Raw genomic sequence first — 17,000 nt, forward strand, 5'->3', positions numbered from 1 at the left:
TTCCAATTACTGAGGCATACGACACCTTCACCATGTGTGCTCGTTCTTCCTCCGTCTTTGGTGACTATTCTTTGGAGAGTCTAAAATGAACACCTAAAGGTGTACTTACTGGTTTAACATCTTGCATGTTGAATCTGGAGAGTACTTTGTTGATGTACTCAGCCTGTGATAACATCAAAGTCTCCGACTTTGTGTCTCTCTTGATCCTCATCCCAAGAATCTGCTTTGCAGCGCCCAGATCCTTCATAGCAAACTGTTTCGACAATTTTTTCTTCAAGTTTATAATCTTTTGCATGTCTGAGCCTGCAACGAGCATGTCATCAACGTACAATAATAAAATAATGAAGCTGTTGTCGAACCTCTTGATGTAGCAGCAATGATCTGCTTGGTATCTGGTAAAACCACTACTACTCATGAAATTATCAAATTTTTTGTACCATTGTCTAGGAGCTTGTTTTAAACCATACAAGTTCTTCTTCAACCTGCATACCAGGTTTTTCTTGCTTGCCTCTATGAAGCCTTCTGGCTACCTCATATAGATTTCTTCCTCAAAATCACCATTAAAGAAAGATGTCTTTATATCTAACTGCTCAAGATGTAGATTCTCTACAGCTACAATTTTCAACACCAGTCTGATTGTAGACAGTTTTACGACTGGAGAGAAAATTTCATTGTAGTCAATACCTTCTTTTTACTAAAAGCCTTTGACAACCAATCTTTCTTTGTAGCGTTGGCTCCCATCATGCTCTTCTTTGATCCTGTAAATCCACTTGTTGTGGAGCGCTTTCTTGTCTGGTGGTAATTCAGCTAATTCTCATATCTGATTTGACATAAGCGAGTCCATCTCATCTTTCATGGAAGACTCCCACTTAGCAGAATCCTCCACATGCATTGCTTCATCATAACACTCTGGTTCACCATTGTCAGTCAGCAACAAATAGTTCAAAGAAGAAGAATATCGTTGGCTTGGTTTAGGAATCCTGGAGGAGCGTCTCATTTTTGGTGTGCCTGGTTCTTCTTGAACTGCTTCAGGATTGATCTAAATATCATTTCTAGAAATTTCCTCGCACTCAGTAAATTCTTTTGTTTCAGCTTCGGTATTGGAGCTACTTGATTCTACAGTTGACCTGTCTTTGTACATCACATTCTCATTGAAAATGACATCTCTGCTTCTGATGATCTTTCAATTTTCGTAGTCCCAAAATCGGTAACCGAACTCATCACCACCATAACCAATAAAGACGCATTTGTTGGACTTGGCATCAAGTTTACTTCTTTCAGCAGAATCTATGTGTACATAAGAAATACAACCAAATACTCTTAAGTGTGAAAGGTGTATTTCTTTCTTGCTCTAAACTTCTTCTGGTATTCTGTCATCCAAAGGAACTGAGGGCCCACGATTGATCAGGTAAGCTGCAGTGTTGATTGCTTCAGCCCATAGAAATTTGGGCAATCCGGCATGTATCCTCATGCTTCTGGCACGTTCATTTAGAGTTCTGTTCATGTGCTCTGCTACGCCATTCTGTTGCGGTGTCATGGGAACTGTTGTCTCCATCTTGATCCCATTGTTTTCGTAGAAATCTCTGAATCTTCTATTTCTGAACTCTCCTCCATTATCAGACCTCAACCGCTTGACTTTCAAACCATTCTCATTTTCTACCATGACCTTCCATTTTTTGAAGGTATCAAAGACTTCTGATTTCTTCTTCATAAAATAAACCCACACCTTCCTTGTAGAATCATCGATGAAGGTGACATAATATAATGAGCCTGCAAGAGATGGAACTGGAGATGGTCCCTATACATCAGTATGAACCAACTCTAACTTTTCAGCCTTGGGTGTCTTACCAATCTTTGCAAAGCTGACTTTCTTTTGTTTGCCAAAGATGCAATCCTCGCATAGTCCGATATCTACATTCTTTAGATTCGGCAGCTTCCCTTTTGAAAAAAGTGTCTTCATCTCTTTCTCGCTCATATGGCCAAGCCTTTGGTGACATAGGTTTGATTTTCCATTAGCATCTGCTACAGTAATGATATTCTCTAAGTTTGAGGTTACATCGAGAGTACCAGTCTTCTTACCACAAGCAATGACGAGTGCTCCTTTAGTAATCTTCCATTCACAGCCTGAAAAGGTTGTGCTATATCCTTCTCCATCAAGTTGTCCTACAGAAATCAAATTTCTTTTGAGGCCAGGAATATGTCTCACTCTTGTCAGCTTCCAGGTGGTCTGGTTTGGCAGCTTTAGTCGAATGTCTCCTTTTCCGACGATCTTCAAGGTTTCATCATCAGCTAGACGAACCTTCCTAAAATCACCACTGACATAGTTCTCCATGATTTCTCGGGTGGAGTGGAAAGATGCCCCTGAATCCAAGATCCATGATTCAATCGGACTGTTGACGCTTAAAATCATGGCATCACCTGTCTCCTCTGTCATATTGGCTTCCTGTGCGCCGATATCTTTCTTTAGTTCTTTGCAATCTCTTTTAAAGTGACCATTCTTGCCACAATTATAATAGGTAAAATCTTTCTTTCTCGTTCTTGATTTTCCTCTTCTGGATTTGGATCTGCCACGATTTGAATTTCTCTCTAAAGTTCTCCCTCTGGACTTCGTGTGCAAGGCTGAGGATGTTGATGCTTCACCCGATTATCTCCATCGAATTTCTTCACTCAGTACCAGATCTTGAACATCGTCGAATTTCAATTTACTATTTCCCAACGAGCTGCTAACTGCTGTAACAATAGCATTCCAACTGTCTGGTAGAGATGATAAGAGAATTAAAGCTCGAACTTCATCGTCAAATTCAATTTCTACGGAACTCAACTGGTTTGTGATTGTGTTGAGATCATTTAGGTGTTGAGCCACTGATGCCCCTTCCGCCATCCGCAAATTGAATAATCGCCTCATCAAGTGCACTTTGTTTGAGGCCGATGGCTTCTCATACATACTGGAGAGCGCTGCCATAAGACCCGCCGTGGTCTTTTTCTTTCCTATGTTGAAAGCAACATTGCGGGACAACGTCAGTCGGATAACTCTGAGGGCTTGTCTGTCGAGAAGAGCCCAGTCTTCATTCTTCATGCCCTCTGGTTGCTTTCCTGAGAGAGATTGATATAGATTTTTCTGGTACAGAAAATCCTCAATCTGCATCTTCCAAAAGCCAAAGTCCGCACCATCGAACTTCTCAATTTTCACATTCCCTTCGTTTGTAGCCGTCGCTCCCACTCGAATCTGGCTTCTTTGGATCGTTTCTGACAATTTTTCGCGAACCGCCGTGTATTAGAACACCTCCGTCGACAAATTCGTATCGCCGACAAAATTTTTACTATTTACGAAATTTACTATTCACGAAATTCACTATTCACATGAATAGTGAGAATGCGAAATAAAAGCGGAAAAATAAACGAGTTGGGAAATTCGTATCGCTCTGATTACCAGTTGTTGGGAAATAAACGAGTACGAGTAATTTCCCTATAACCAGATTAGTGAGAATGCGAAATAAAAGCGGAAAAATAATACCCGAAATTGATAACGGAGTTCAGCCAATTTTTCTTACGTCTCCGGACTGCTGCAGATCTTTTACTAAGAGAGAAAATTTACAGGTGTTTACAAAACACTCACTACTCACAAGAAAGCTCTCTAGTAATGGGAGAAAGAAATTATTTTTGAGATGATTTTGAAGCTAAATGGGCTATGGTATTTATAGTTGAAGCTTAGGGACTAATCTTGTAAATATTCTAAAGTATGCAGTGGCTAAAAAAGTAATTAACTCATTTAAAATTTTAATTAAAAATTAGGGCACCGAATTCGATGCCCCATTTGTTGATTTTAAACGCCCAAAGTTGCCTTTATAGAAAACCATGCCTCCCGCCTCTCTTTTTCATTTTTTTCTTTCAACATGATGAAGGAGATGTGCTTTGGATTGAAATGGCTTAAGTGGATTTCTGAATGTATTTCCTCAACTTCCATTTCTGTTTTGGTTAATGGATCTCCTACAGATAGATTCAACTTGGCTCAAAGGCTTCGCCAGGGCTGCCCTCTCTCTCCTTTACTGTTCAATTTAGTAGATGGAGTGCTGAATTTACTGATCTAGAAAGCAGTAAGGATGAGATTAATTTCTGGCTGCGTAATTGGGAAGGGCTCATCGATGATGAAGTTTTCGTATCTTCAATACACAAATGATTTGATCATGTTCTATGGTGCCTGTGAAATTCAAATCAAGAATGTAAAAAGGGTACTCAGAGTTTTGGAATTTCGAGGCTTGAGCTGAACTTGAAGATATGCATGTTGTTTGGTGTTAATATTGAAGAGGGTAAAATTAAGAAGTGAGCAAATATAATTGGATGTACAACTAGAAATTTTCCTGCAACTTATTTAGGTTTACCGCTTGTGGTAGGCCGAAATTCTACTAAGTTGTGGGAATCGGTGATTGCTAATGTCGAGAATAGTCTAGTTGGGTGGAAATCTGTATCACTATCTTTTGGTGGTAGAATTGATCTAATTAAATCTATTTTGTTTAATCTCTCTACCTATTATCTGTCCCTATTCAAGTTGTTGGTGTCTGTGTACAAAAAACTCAATGGGCTATTTTCTAATTTTTTGTGGGGCGGCATTCAAAGAAAAATGACCATTCATTGGTTGAGTTGGACGGATGTATGTAAGCTGATGAACGTTGGTGGTCTAGGTTTCATGGATCTTAAGAAAAAATTCTGGTCTTCTTGGAAAATGGTGTCGTAGGTTTTGTAATGAACCATTTAGTTTGTGGAGACAAGTGGTTATCACTAAAAATAATATATCTAAAGAGGCTATCCTTTCACCCTTTTCGCATCCTCGTAGAGCATCGTGGATATGGCGAGGGATCTTCTCTACTTTCGTTGGGGAGAGAGAGATTTAGAGCCTTCGAGAGCTATTCCAACTTTAAGTTGGAGATGGGACTGCCATAAGCTTTTGGCAAGATAAGTGGATTGGCAATCGACCGCTAAAGGAAATGTTTCCAAGAATTTTTGCATTGGCGATTAATAAAGGGGGTTCGAGTTTAGAGTTTGGGGCGAAGAATGAAACAAGGTATATTTGGAATATTCAATTGAGGAGGTATATTTTTTATTGGGAGACGAGTCAATGTGAGGGTTTGATACGACTTCTCACTTGTTTCATGAGTTCGTCATCTTGATCGGATTGGGTAAAATGGACGGGTTCTAGTGATGAGATTTATTCTGTTAAATTAGTTTCTAATCTTGACTGTTCTGTTGGGCAAGGTGATTTTAATTGGAAAATGAAGGTATGGTTGGGTCTAGCCCCGTTCAATGTTGAAGCTTTCATTTAGCGGGTGCTTCGCCGTAGAGTCCTGATGAGAGTGGAACTCAAAAAAAGATGTGTTTCCATATCGGATTCTCGATGTTCGTTGTGCTTATTATGCCCAGAATCGGTTAACCACTTGTTTTTCTCTCGTTTGGCAGTTTGGAAAGTATGGGGAAATTTTCTTTCTTTATGGGGTGTCTCGATTGCACTCCCTAATGATCCAATAGGTTTCATGCAGGTTTGGTTCGACTCCCTCCCTTTTCGATTGACGTTTGATATGGTTTTGGGTCTATTGCCTTTGGCGACGATTTGGTATACTTGGCTTCTGGGCGGAACCAAGGGGGCAAGGGGAAACTTGGCCACCAATTATATTTTTAATTATTAATTAATATAGGAAAATATATTTTTAAAAAAAGTAAATAAAAATTTATCAAATCCCTCAATTAAAAGAAATTATATTTATGAAAAATAAAAAATATTTTAGCCCCCGCTATAATAAATTCCTAGTTCTCCTACAGATTAGTCAAGGTGAAATCTTGGAACTGAAAGACAACCAAAAAATATTTCACGATGTTTAAAAAAAAATTTTAAAAAATAAAATAAAATAATTTTATTTTATGATGTATATGTATTCCAATTCATTAATATATGTGTTGAATTTGATTATAAGTTAAAGTAAAATGTATTTGATTATTGGTTACTATCTTGATTATTTTAAAAGCTGAGAACAATTATCATAATATATATATATATATACATGGATAAAATTGATATTTTATGTGATGAGCGTCGTTTTATCAAATAAAATTCTCTTATCAAAGTAAATAATAGAAATAAAGTAGTGAAATGGAGAAAATGGTCGATCCACGAGGATTTGGGAATTCTCTATATAATTTTACTTCTCGATTCTAATCCAGGTAACTGCAAGAAAAATAAATAAAAAAAGAGGGGTTTGGAGAATGAGAGACAAAAAAAGTAATAAGTACAAAATTAAAGAATTGAAATTGAAACAAAAATAGAAGGATACCTAAATTAAGATTGAAAACAATAATGAGAAAATCGCCTTGAGCTAGCTTTGTTTCAATTATGTTCGATCATCGAAATGAATTTTTACTCCAGGATTCATATCGGTTACAGTCTACAAGGCCCAACCCATTGTAACTTGCATTTCTCTTTATTAACCGATCTTCTCAAGTCACTCTTTGAAATCCGATTCTTGAATGGACTAACCACAACTATTGTCGTTAGAACAAACAGATTAAGTTTTGGAAAAGCCCGACCCGGATTATGTTATCTCATCGAGAATCGAATCCGATCTCGATTTTCCTTAGCGGACTGCCGCTAAGTGTGTTTACAGGAGGTCAAATATACCACAGGTCGATCCCTCCTCCCAATTATAAATTAAAACAACATCCAGACTAACGTCAAATTTTTTTATATGAAAGCGTTTTAATTTTGAAAGTAAGGTCGATTGTCAAACTAATAAAATAGAAAATCGAGAATGTTACCCGAAGTGTCTTAAGTGCTTTTCAATTCTCACTTATGGAATTGAGTCATTTCTAGCTCTTAGCTAATAAGAAAATTAGCTAAGCATGGTAAAAACCATACTTAGCATGTTTTATGAAAACAGTAAAAGCGTAAAGTAAAGAAAGTGAAAAATGAAAGAAAAAGAAAACTTTGATTGAAAACAAACAAAGTAACAAAAGTGAATTCAAGATGAAGACACCTAATTTCGTCTATTTCAATTCGATTGAAATTATTACATTATATAATATATTTACGTTATTTCAAATTATATTATATAATACATATATATTTACATTTTATTTTGTTTTCATGTTACAGGTCCAATAACATTTACAAAGTTGTTGGCCTAAGAATGGCCTGAATCAGTAGCCTGGACCCAACAGTGATCCATTACACGCCAATACCCAACACCCGGATCCAGTGGAGCAGCCAGAACCAGTAACCCACGAACAGGTCTAGACCCAAACTAAAGTTTGACCTGGAAGAGTTAGGGTTTAGAAACCCTAACTTTCACCCCTCTCAACAGCACCGCACGTCCCAGCCGCAGACTCCCACTCCTCACGCCTCCAACGGATGGATTTATCGGCAACAAGAAAACAAACAAGTCAACACAGTAGATCAGTCCTATTATGAGTCTTTCAAACTAAAAATAGCATTTTTTTATTATAAACAAGAATGTAATTAGACAAGAAAGACACACGAAAAATCACGAGAAAAATCATAAAGCAAACACTAGAAGCATACGAAAAGTTTGTAAAAAACCTTGAAGAAATAAAGAAGGTATTATTTCCTTACCTAGTTCGTATAGTGGCCGTTGCGTGTAGTTTTTATTTTTTTCCTTTTATTTTGCTTCGAAAAACCGATGAACTAGGGGAGGTTTCGTGAGTTTCAAACTCAGATCTATCCCTCCCCAAGGCTAGTTTTTAAAAAAATGTTGGATTTTTGAAATGAGAATGCGAAAAGCTTTCGAAAAAAAGAAAAAAAAATCAGCCAGCGCCGATGAACGGCGGTCGACAAGGCGGTGGTCGGCCAGATTTCTGGGTTTGGTTGAGTGTTTTTCATTTTCATGAAGAACACATGAACAAAGGAGAGAAAAAGAGGGGAGTTCGTTTGATCCATTTGTGTGGGGGGAGGAAATGAAAAATGTTTTTGATTTTTTTAACTTTTATACTTGGCCAATGGCTGACCAGCGACCCGACCCAAGGAATAAAGATCCGTGTGTTTTGTTGTTTAAAGGGGGAATTACAATTTCGCCCCCCGTTCACGTTTTTAAAGTCCTCATTTTGCCAATGAATTCTCATTTTTTCTTCGATTTGCTTTGAAATTGACCCTCAAATTTGGTTTTTATTTCAATTCAATCCTTTTATTATTAATATATATATATATATATATATATTATTTTTTTTCTTTTAATTATTTTTTACTATTTTTCTTTTGGTTTTTTTATCATTTATCTTCCTTACATTTTATTTTCACGTATATATATTTATTATTATTTTTTCTTTTTTATATTTAAATATATATATATATATATATTTCCTTTATTAATTTAATTTATTTTAACATTAATATATATATATATATTTACTTTATTTTTTGTTTTTGTTGGTTCTTGTTTTTTCCCTAACATCTTTATATATATATTATTTTCAGTCCTATTTTTTCCCTCTTTTTATCTTACTTTTGTTTCTATTTTTTCTATATAGTTCCATTATTTTTTTCCCTTTGTTTTTATTTTTATTTTTGTTTTTTCTTTATTTTTATTTTTATTTTTTCTCATTTTGTTTGTTTGTTTTATTTTTATTTATTTTACCATGTTATTTATTTTGTTTATTTTTATCATTTTTCCTTTGTTATTTTTTGTGTTGTTCATTATTTTCTTATTTATGCATTTTCTATCTTAATTCGATTTTGCACTTTATTATAAATCTAACATCGTTATCTTTTTAAGGGTCTTCGTTCAAATCTATCACAGGTAAGTAATTTTATAATTTTCTTAAGTAAGGCAACTGGAAATTAATTAGTACCGATTGTGCAGTTCAAGGATGCTAACCCTTCCTTGACTGTTCTGACAGCTTGGCGACTCCACTGGGGACAGGTAAGTGAGTCAGGCTAAGGTTAATTTCCAGTTCTCTTTTTAATAAAAAGGGTAAGTTTAAATTTTAAGGTAATTTTTTATCCTTATTACTTACTTTTGATTATTTTTTCAAATAAATAGTTGTGCTGATGATTTCTTTCAGTGGTTTTAGCTTATCAACCTTGTTTTTTCGTCTAAGTCTCTATACCCGAGCTCCAAACCCATTTTAAGTGGGGGTGAAAGCGACACTCTCGTGAGAATTTATTCTCCGTATGAGCCTAACAAGTAAACTTTGCGATTCATATACCTTATGTCTTTGTGTGAATTTATTCTCCGTATGAGTGTAAGGGAATGTATTCTCTCGAGTTTAACTTTAGTCCACATAAGCTTGTAATGGACTTAGGACTAAGGGTACCCTTTTTTAGAACCTAAACTAGGAGACTGCAAGGAATTAGTGCCTACCCTAAAACTTCATTTCAAAACCTAGGATGTTTTTACCTTAACCATGCAGTTTTCTTTTCTTTGTACTTTTTACTTTCATTATTGTTACTTTTATCTTACTAACTTTTTGCTTTCGTGTTTATCTTTTTAGCATTTGCATCATAAAAATAGGCTATTGATCCATAAAACGGTGTTAGTTACACAAATAATCTACATTAATGGACAAAGGTGTTACAATGAAAGAGATAAAACGTCGAGGTATGACTATGGTCCAAAGACTCAGAAAGGAAAATGAGACAGTCTTCAGGGAAACTATGTGTCAGAGCTGGTTAGCTACGCCTCTGTTACCCTAAAGCAGAATGATGTCCAAGAGTTACGAAGTATTTGGGATAGTTGGAATGGTGACCGGAAATAGAAGTTCAGCCAGCGGTATGGTGATATTGCACTCCTACTCTATATCAAGATAGATGAGCCCTTAATCAGAGCCTTGATTCAATTCTGGAATCTGAGGTACAACTTCATCTCCTTTAACCGAGAGGACATGGTACCCACGATCGAAGAGTATACTACACTTCGAAAGCATCAGATTGGAGCGAGCCTATATCAAGCATATCAAAAGTCAGCCATTCAAAAATGGGTTGACAAAAGTTACAAGAGTAGATGAGAAATGGGTAGCTGACCGGACTCAACGCAGAGGAAGCGGGGAAGGAATTCTTTGGTATGACATCAAGAAACTGATGAAGAATCGCCCTGATGAATGGAAGACAATAGATCTTTTCGCACCAGGCCTTTATGGTTTGGTTATCTTCCCGAAGACTTTAGGTGCATCGACGCAGCTGTGGTGGAACTGTTTGAACAACTCACGAGGTGAGTAAATCCAGCACCGGCAATCTTAGTTGAGACCTTCCACTCTCTCAACCACTGTAGAAACACTGGAGGAGGAAGGTTCATTGGGTGTGCTCAGCTTTTACAAGTCTGGATTCACAGCCATTTCTGGAAAACTAACAGGATTGTTTACCGCCAATTCAGCACCATTTATTCACCTTTGAGAGAATTCATCACTCTGAAATGGCATGAAGGTGCCTCGAAGGAAAAATGGATGAAAGTCTTCACACACCTTCAGGACTGGGACATTGCCTAGAGAGCTCCTTGGTTAACCCACAGTGACATTCTTTTCCGCTGTGGGGATTTAGACACTATGACATTACTTGGACTATGGGGAGGAGTTAGATATTCTCTGCTTTTGGCACTTCGACAGTATGGGGCACATAAGTTTGTCCCAGTAACATACGGACTATCGGGATCAGAATTTGTATACCATGGTGACAACTACAAGAAGATGATCAAGGAAGCAACTGAGTCATGAAAGAAAGTGTTCTGAAAGGATGTCGTGGCTGCCAAGGACATGCTCACTCTAGACTATTTGGAGCAGTGAAGGTTAAGGAAAAATGACAACATCCCAGTGCTAGATCATGAGGACACCCAGACTATGGCAGAACATCTTAAGCATGTTCTTTCCGAACTAGAGATAACAAATGACGAATTTGAAGCTGTAAAGAATGAATTGAAACAAAGGGTAAGAGAGCTTGAGGCCGAAAGATACCAGTGGAAACTAGATTTACTCAGAAAGATCGGGCATATAATTTAGAGAAAGAACAAAAGAAAACTTGTTTTAAGCTTGAAGACTCGAGAAAAGGGTATCGAGAACAAGTCCAGAGCAATTCTAATTTGAAAATGACTTCTAAGTACTAGAAAGGTGAAGTCAGTAGCTTGAAAAAGAAGTTCGAAGGGCACGATGAAAGAGAGACTCTGAAATAACAGCTGAAGACTGCTCAGAGACGTTTGATAGATAGTTAGAATCAGAACAAGCGTTTGAGAATCCAGGTAGTTGATTTAGAGAAGTCTCTTCAGAAACAACAAGAACGAGATGAAAAAACCATATATGAGTTAGAAGCCATTGTGGACTGATTCAAGAGGCAAGCAAGCGAGCTTCAGATAACGTCCTTTGATGTAGTGTTACAGTGGTGTTTTCATTGAGAACAAACTTAGCAAATGGTGAAGGCTAGACATGCATCATCCGCGATTTCCTAGAGCAAGTATAGAAGGCATCTCGTTATTTGCATGGTTTGGCCAGAGAAGCTGGAGTGGTTCGACAAGGCATCCAACTAGTGACAAATGAAGGAAGAAGACTTGTCAACCTACTAGAAGTTATTTGGGGTCTAGAGGATTTAGTTTGGATATACCTTTAGATTGTTTTTCTGTCTCTTAAAAGATAAAACATTTTTGTTTAAATAAGGATTATTTATAATAACATACACATTTTTTGATCAATGCCTCTAAATTTCATATATCATGCAACTCATATTTTGCATGTTATTTTTCATGTTTATTTTTATATTTTCCATGTTTTTACATTCATATTAACTAACACAACATGTCTCATCAGAAGAAAGAACAAACACCGAGTTTACCTCTACAAGCTCTAGACAAGTATCATCCGTACACCCGAAAGAAGAAAAGATAAATGGAGGCCAAAGTCGCTCAAATCAAGGAGAACATGTTGAAGTTACAGAGAGAGCTAGAAGAAAAGATAAACCAGAACAGTCAGAGTACTTTGGATACAATCACAAAGAGCCAAGAGTTATTGGTTGATCATATTGTGGCCAAGTTATCCGGCTTACATCAAACAAGTGCACCTAGGGGTAGTTCGTCTGATGGGGTAACTGTACCACCGACCCCACAGGTGGTTATTTTACCCGGAATCTTACCCGGAGACTCATCTGCTACCAAAGGGAAAGTTGCATCTACTGTAAAGATGCAAACTTCTGCAACCAAACCTGATAATAATCCAGATGATTACCACATTTCGGATTTTGATGAGGAGGATAAGGTAAAGAAGATGAAACTGAAGATTAAGATGCTGGATGACTAAATGAAAGTGGTCAAAGGAGACCATGACTACTATGGGGTGGATGCATTGAAGCTAAGTCTGGTCCTGGATTTGGTGCTTCCACCAAAGTTCAAAGTCCTCAAGTTCGAGAAATTCGATAGAAATAGTTGTCTCTCAGCCCACATCACTATGTTCTGTCGGAAGATGACATGATATGTGGGAAATGACCAACTTCTGATCCACTACTTCCAGGAGAGCCTGTATAGTTCAGCTATCCGGTGGTACAATCAGCTGAACCGATCTCATATTAAGATCTGGAAAGACCTGACCAAATATTTCCTGTAACAGTAAAAACATATTAACGATATGAGACTAGACTGAGTTATGCTACAAAGCCTGGAGAAGAAACATAATGAAAGTTTCCGACAGTATGCACAGAGATGGAGGGATTTGGCTATGTAGGTTTATCCACCCTTGGATGAAAAAGAAACCAGGAAGCTTTTTGTATAGACCCTGAAGGCTCCTTACTTCGGGCACCTGGTCACGATCACATCAGGAAGCTTTTCAGACTTAGTTATGGCTGGAGAAATAATTGAGTTGGCCATAAAACAAGGCAAAATAGAGGGAATGGAATCAAGCAAGAAGCCTCCCATGAAGAACAAAGACAGAAAGATCAACAACGTCAACACCTATTGTGCCAACAAAGGTGTTACGATCTCTAGCATGAAAACAACTGTAGTTGTACCGTCGGGTACTTCTAAACAAAATTAGAGGGAACCCATGAAAGAAAGAGTGAATGAACAATTCGATTATATTCCCATGACGTACAAGGAACTATACCAGCAGTTTTTTGACACTCATGTGGTGTCACCTTTGCATATGAAACCAATGAAGCCCCCTTACCCCATATGGTATGATGAGAATGCTCACTGCAAATACCATGGTGATGTGTTGGGGCACACGATTGAAAATTGTCTCGCATTCAAGAGGCTTGTATAACGAATGCGAAACAAGAATTGGATCCATTTTAACTCTGGAACACCAAACGTTGTACAAAATCTCTTGCCTAATCATCATGAGACTGGGATTAACGCAATCACTACCGAGAAGGGCAGAAGAGTCAAAGTTAGTGTTTCGAAAGTAAAATCTCCTTTGGCTTAGATATGGAGCCAAATGGTGAAAGTAGGGCTTCTCACACCACATTTGGATACATCAAGGAATGAAGATAATAACCACTATTATTACCACAACGGAGAAGGGCACAAGGTGCAAGATTGCCCATAATTCAAAACTTTGGTCCAACTCATGATGGATAGAAATGAGTTGGAATTTTATGAAGAAGTTCAAGATTCTCTGGAAGCAGACGTTTGCGCTACTAGAGAGTTATCTGAGAGGAAGTACGGTAAGGGTAGCCCTTTAATAATTACCCCTAAAGAAAAAACAACAGTGATGACACAAACAAAGGTGGTGATCATAGCACCACGACCTTTTTACTACAAGGACGATCGACAAGTGCCATGGAAGTATGAATGTCAGTTGAGCGCTTTAAGAGAAGACGATCGCAAAGTAGGGAAGAGACCACCTGAACCCTTTAAGGAGGATGTACTGGCGATCAATAAGCCCATAAAAGAGGAAGAAGCTAGAGAATTCCTCAAGTTCTTGAAGCACAGTGAATACAACATTTTAGAGCAGCTGCATAACCTATTGACATGTACTTCAATGTTTGTGCTATTGTTGAACTCGGAGGCACACCGAGAGGCACTGTTGAAGGTCCTGAATCAGACATTCGTGCCACAAAACATACAAATCAGCAAGATGGATCGACTGGTAAACAATATTCAAGCTGATAATCTCATCTCATTTTTAGATGATGAGATTTCATATGGAGGGAGAGGCTGAACAAAGGCATTATATATAATCACCCACTGTAAGGGGTACGCTTTACCAAGTGTATTAATCGATAACGGTTCAACCTTGAATATGATGCCTTTAGTTACACAGAAAAAGTTGTCAATTGATACCTGTCATATGAGAGCCTGTCAGAACGTGGTCTGAGCATTTGATGGGACCAAGAGAGTGGTAATTGGTAAGATTGAGGTTCCATTAAGAATCGGACCGGTCACCTAAAACATTGAGTTTTTGGTGATGGAAATCATGCATTTCTATAACTATCTTTAATAAAGGCCTTGGATTCATCAAGTTGGTGCAGTACCATCCACGCTACACCAAAAAAGTCAAGTTCATTATCGATTGATCCCTGGTGATTATTAACGCTGAAGAATATATCGTGGCAAGTGTGACCACGGATTCTCCATATATCGAAGTAGATAAAGAGGCGGTAGAATGTTTATTCCACTCCTTGGAATTTATGAACACCATATTTATGGCTGAAAGAAGAAAAATTCCTAAACCTCGACTTTCCAAGTGTACCAGAATAGAGATCAGGCAAACTTTGGGAAGAGATTCCAGGACAGAAAGACGGTTTGGGAAGCAACTACAAGGAAAGATAAATTCAGTCCTTCCTATATCAAAACTCGATCAGTTTGGGCTTGGTTTTTAGCCCAGTCATCAAGAAAATGAAGGAAATTTAAAGGAATCGAGAAAGAAGAATAGTCAGGTTAACTGAAGATGATTTCCAACGGGAACCCATAGTATTCCCACCTCTTTACGATACCTTTAAGTTAGGTGGTTATGTGTTTGAGACCACCTCATTAGATTTGAAAGTGGCTCTGAAAGATTTGAGTATCAATGCCGTAATCACAGAAAATGTTGAATATGCAGATAGATCAGGAATTTGCCCATTGCCACCTAGGTCTGTGCTTAGCAACTGACCGGTGGAAGAACTACCAGTGATTTACAAATGTCTTTCAGAGTAATATTCAAACTTTCCCTATTTGCCTATACTCAGGGTAATATGTGATCTTTTGTAAGGGTGAATAAATATTTCGATTTAAATTCAATAAAAGATGCAAGTTTCTTCCATGGAAAATAATTTTCTTATTCCATTTCATTTGAATTCTATTTTTTTCTTTTTTCATTTCAGTACTCCATTTCATCCTCTTTCGAATTTAATTTTCGACTGTTCCATATGGGATATTTTCTTCTCATGCATACACATTTTCTTTGTTCTTTCAGGTCCCAAGATAACGATAATGCAGGCACCGATGATACCGATTCGGAGGTGGATTTTGAATCAACCATTTATCTTGGGGAAGTTGAATGCGACAATGAAGATGAGTGCAATTTACCTACCGAATTGTTGAGAATGATAGAAAGAGAAGACAAACAAATACTGCCACATGAAGAGAAGATCGAAATCTTGAATCTAGGCACCGAAGAGGAAAGAAATGAGGTTAAAATCGACACAACTCTTTCAACTGAAGCAAGATAAAACTTGATAGTCTTGTTTCAAGAATATAGAGATGTGTTCGTATGGTCATATCAAGACATACCGGGGCTAGACACATATATGGTAGTCCATAAACTACCTACCAAACTAGAATGCAAACCCCTACAAAAAAAGTTAAGGAGGATGCGACCAGAAATGCTCTTTAAGATCAAGAAAGAGGTTAAGAAGCAATTTGATGTTGGTTTCCTTCAAGTGCCCAAGTATCCGGAATAGGTGGCTAACATAGTGTCAGTTTCGAAGAAAGACGGAAAAGTGTGCATGTGTGTCGATTACTGGGACCTTAACAAGTTAAGTCTCAAAGACAACTTTCCTCTACCACACATAGACACTTTGGTGGACAATACAGCCAGAAACGCTTTCTTCTCGTTCATGAACGGATTTTCAGCATACAATCAGATTAAGATACATCATGAAGACATGGAAAAGACCACGTTCATCACAATGTGGGGAACTTTATGCTACAAAGTGATGCCCTTCGGATTGAATAATGATGGACCAACATATCAGAGAGCTATGGTAACCCTGTTCTACGACATGATACACAAAAAAATCGAGGTTTATATCGACGACATGATTGTTAAGGTACAAACCAAGAATGAACATGTCGAGAATCTGAGAAATCTTTTTCAGAGATTAAGAAAGTTCCAGATGAGACTGAACCCTAGCAAATGCACATTCGGAGTAATCTCTGGGAAACTGTTAGGCTTTGTGGTTAGTAAGAAAGACATCGAGGTTGATCCTGATAAAGTTAAGGCTATCCAGAATCTACCTCACCCACAAACACAAAAAGAAGTTTAAGGTTTTCTGGGCAGATTGAACTATATAGCACGGTTCATATCTCAGTCAACCGAAAAATGTGACCCAATCTTTCGTCTTCTCCGAAAGAACAACCCTGGAGCATGAGATAAGAAATGTCATATTGTGTTTGAGAAGATAAAGGAGTATTTGTCTCACACTCCTATCATGGTGTCCCTCATTTCGGTAAAGCATATTTTCTTGTATTTATCCATATTCGAGAATTCGATGAGGTGTGTTTTGGGTCAGCATAATGAATCCGGGAGAAAGGAAAAGGTCATTTACTACTTGAGAAGGAAGTTCACCGATTGCGAAGTCAGATATCCTCCTATCGAAAAGGTTTATTTTGTTTTAGTCTGGGCTACACGAAAACTCAGACAATACATGCTATATCACACTACTTCGCTGATTTCCAAGTTAAATCCACTAAAGTACATGATGGGTGTGACTTCCCTCTTTGGAAGGTTAGCCCGATGGCAAATGTTGTTATCTGAATTTGACATCGAGTATGTGAGCTAGAAAGCCATAAAGGGAAGTGCCATATCGGATTTCTTGGCAAACAAAACCG

This window comes from Hibiscus syriacus, unplaced genomic scaffold, assembly GCF_006381635.1.
Source record: "Hibiscus syriacus cultivar Baekdansim isolate YM2019G1 unplaced genomic scaffold, ASM638163v2 tig00110457_pilon, whole genome shotgun sequence".
Taxonomy (NCBI): domain Eukaryota; kingdom Viridiplantae; phylum Streptophyta; class Magnoliopsida; order Malvales; family Malvaceae; genus Hibiscus; species Hibiscus syriacus.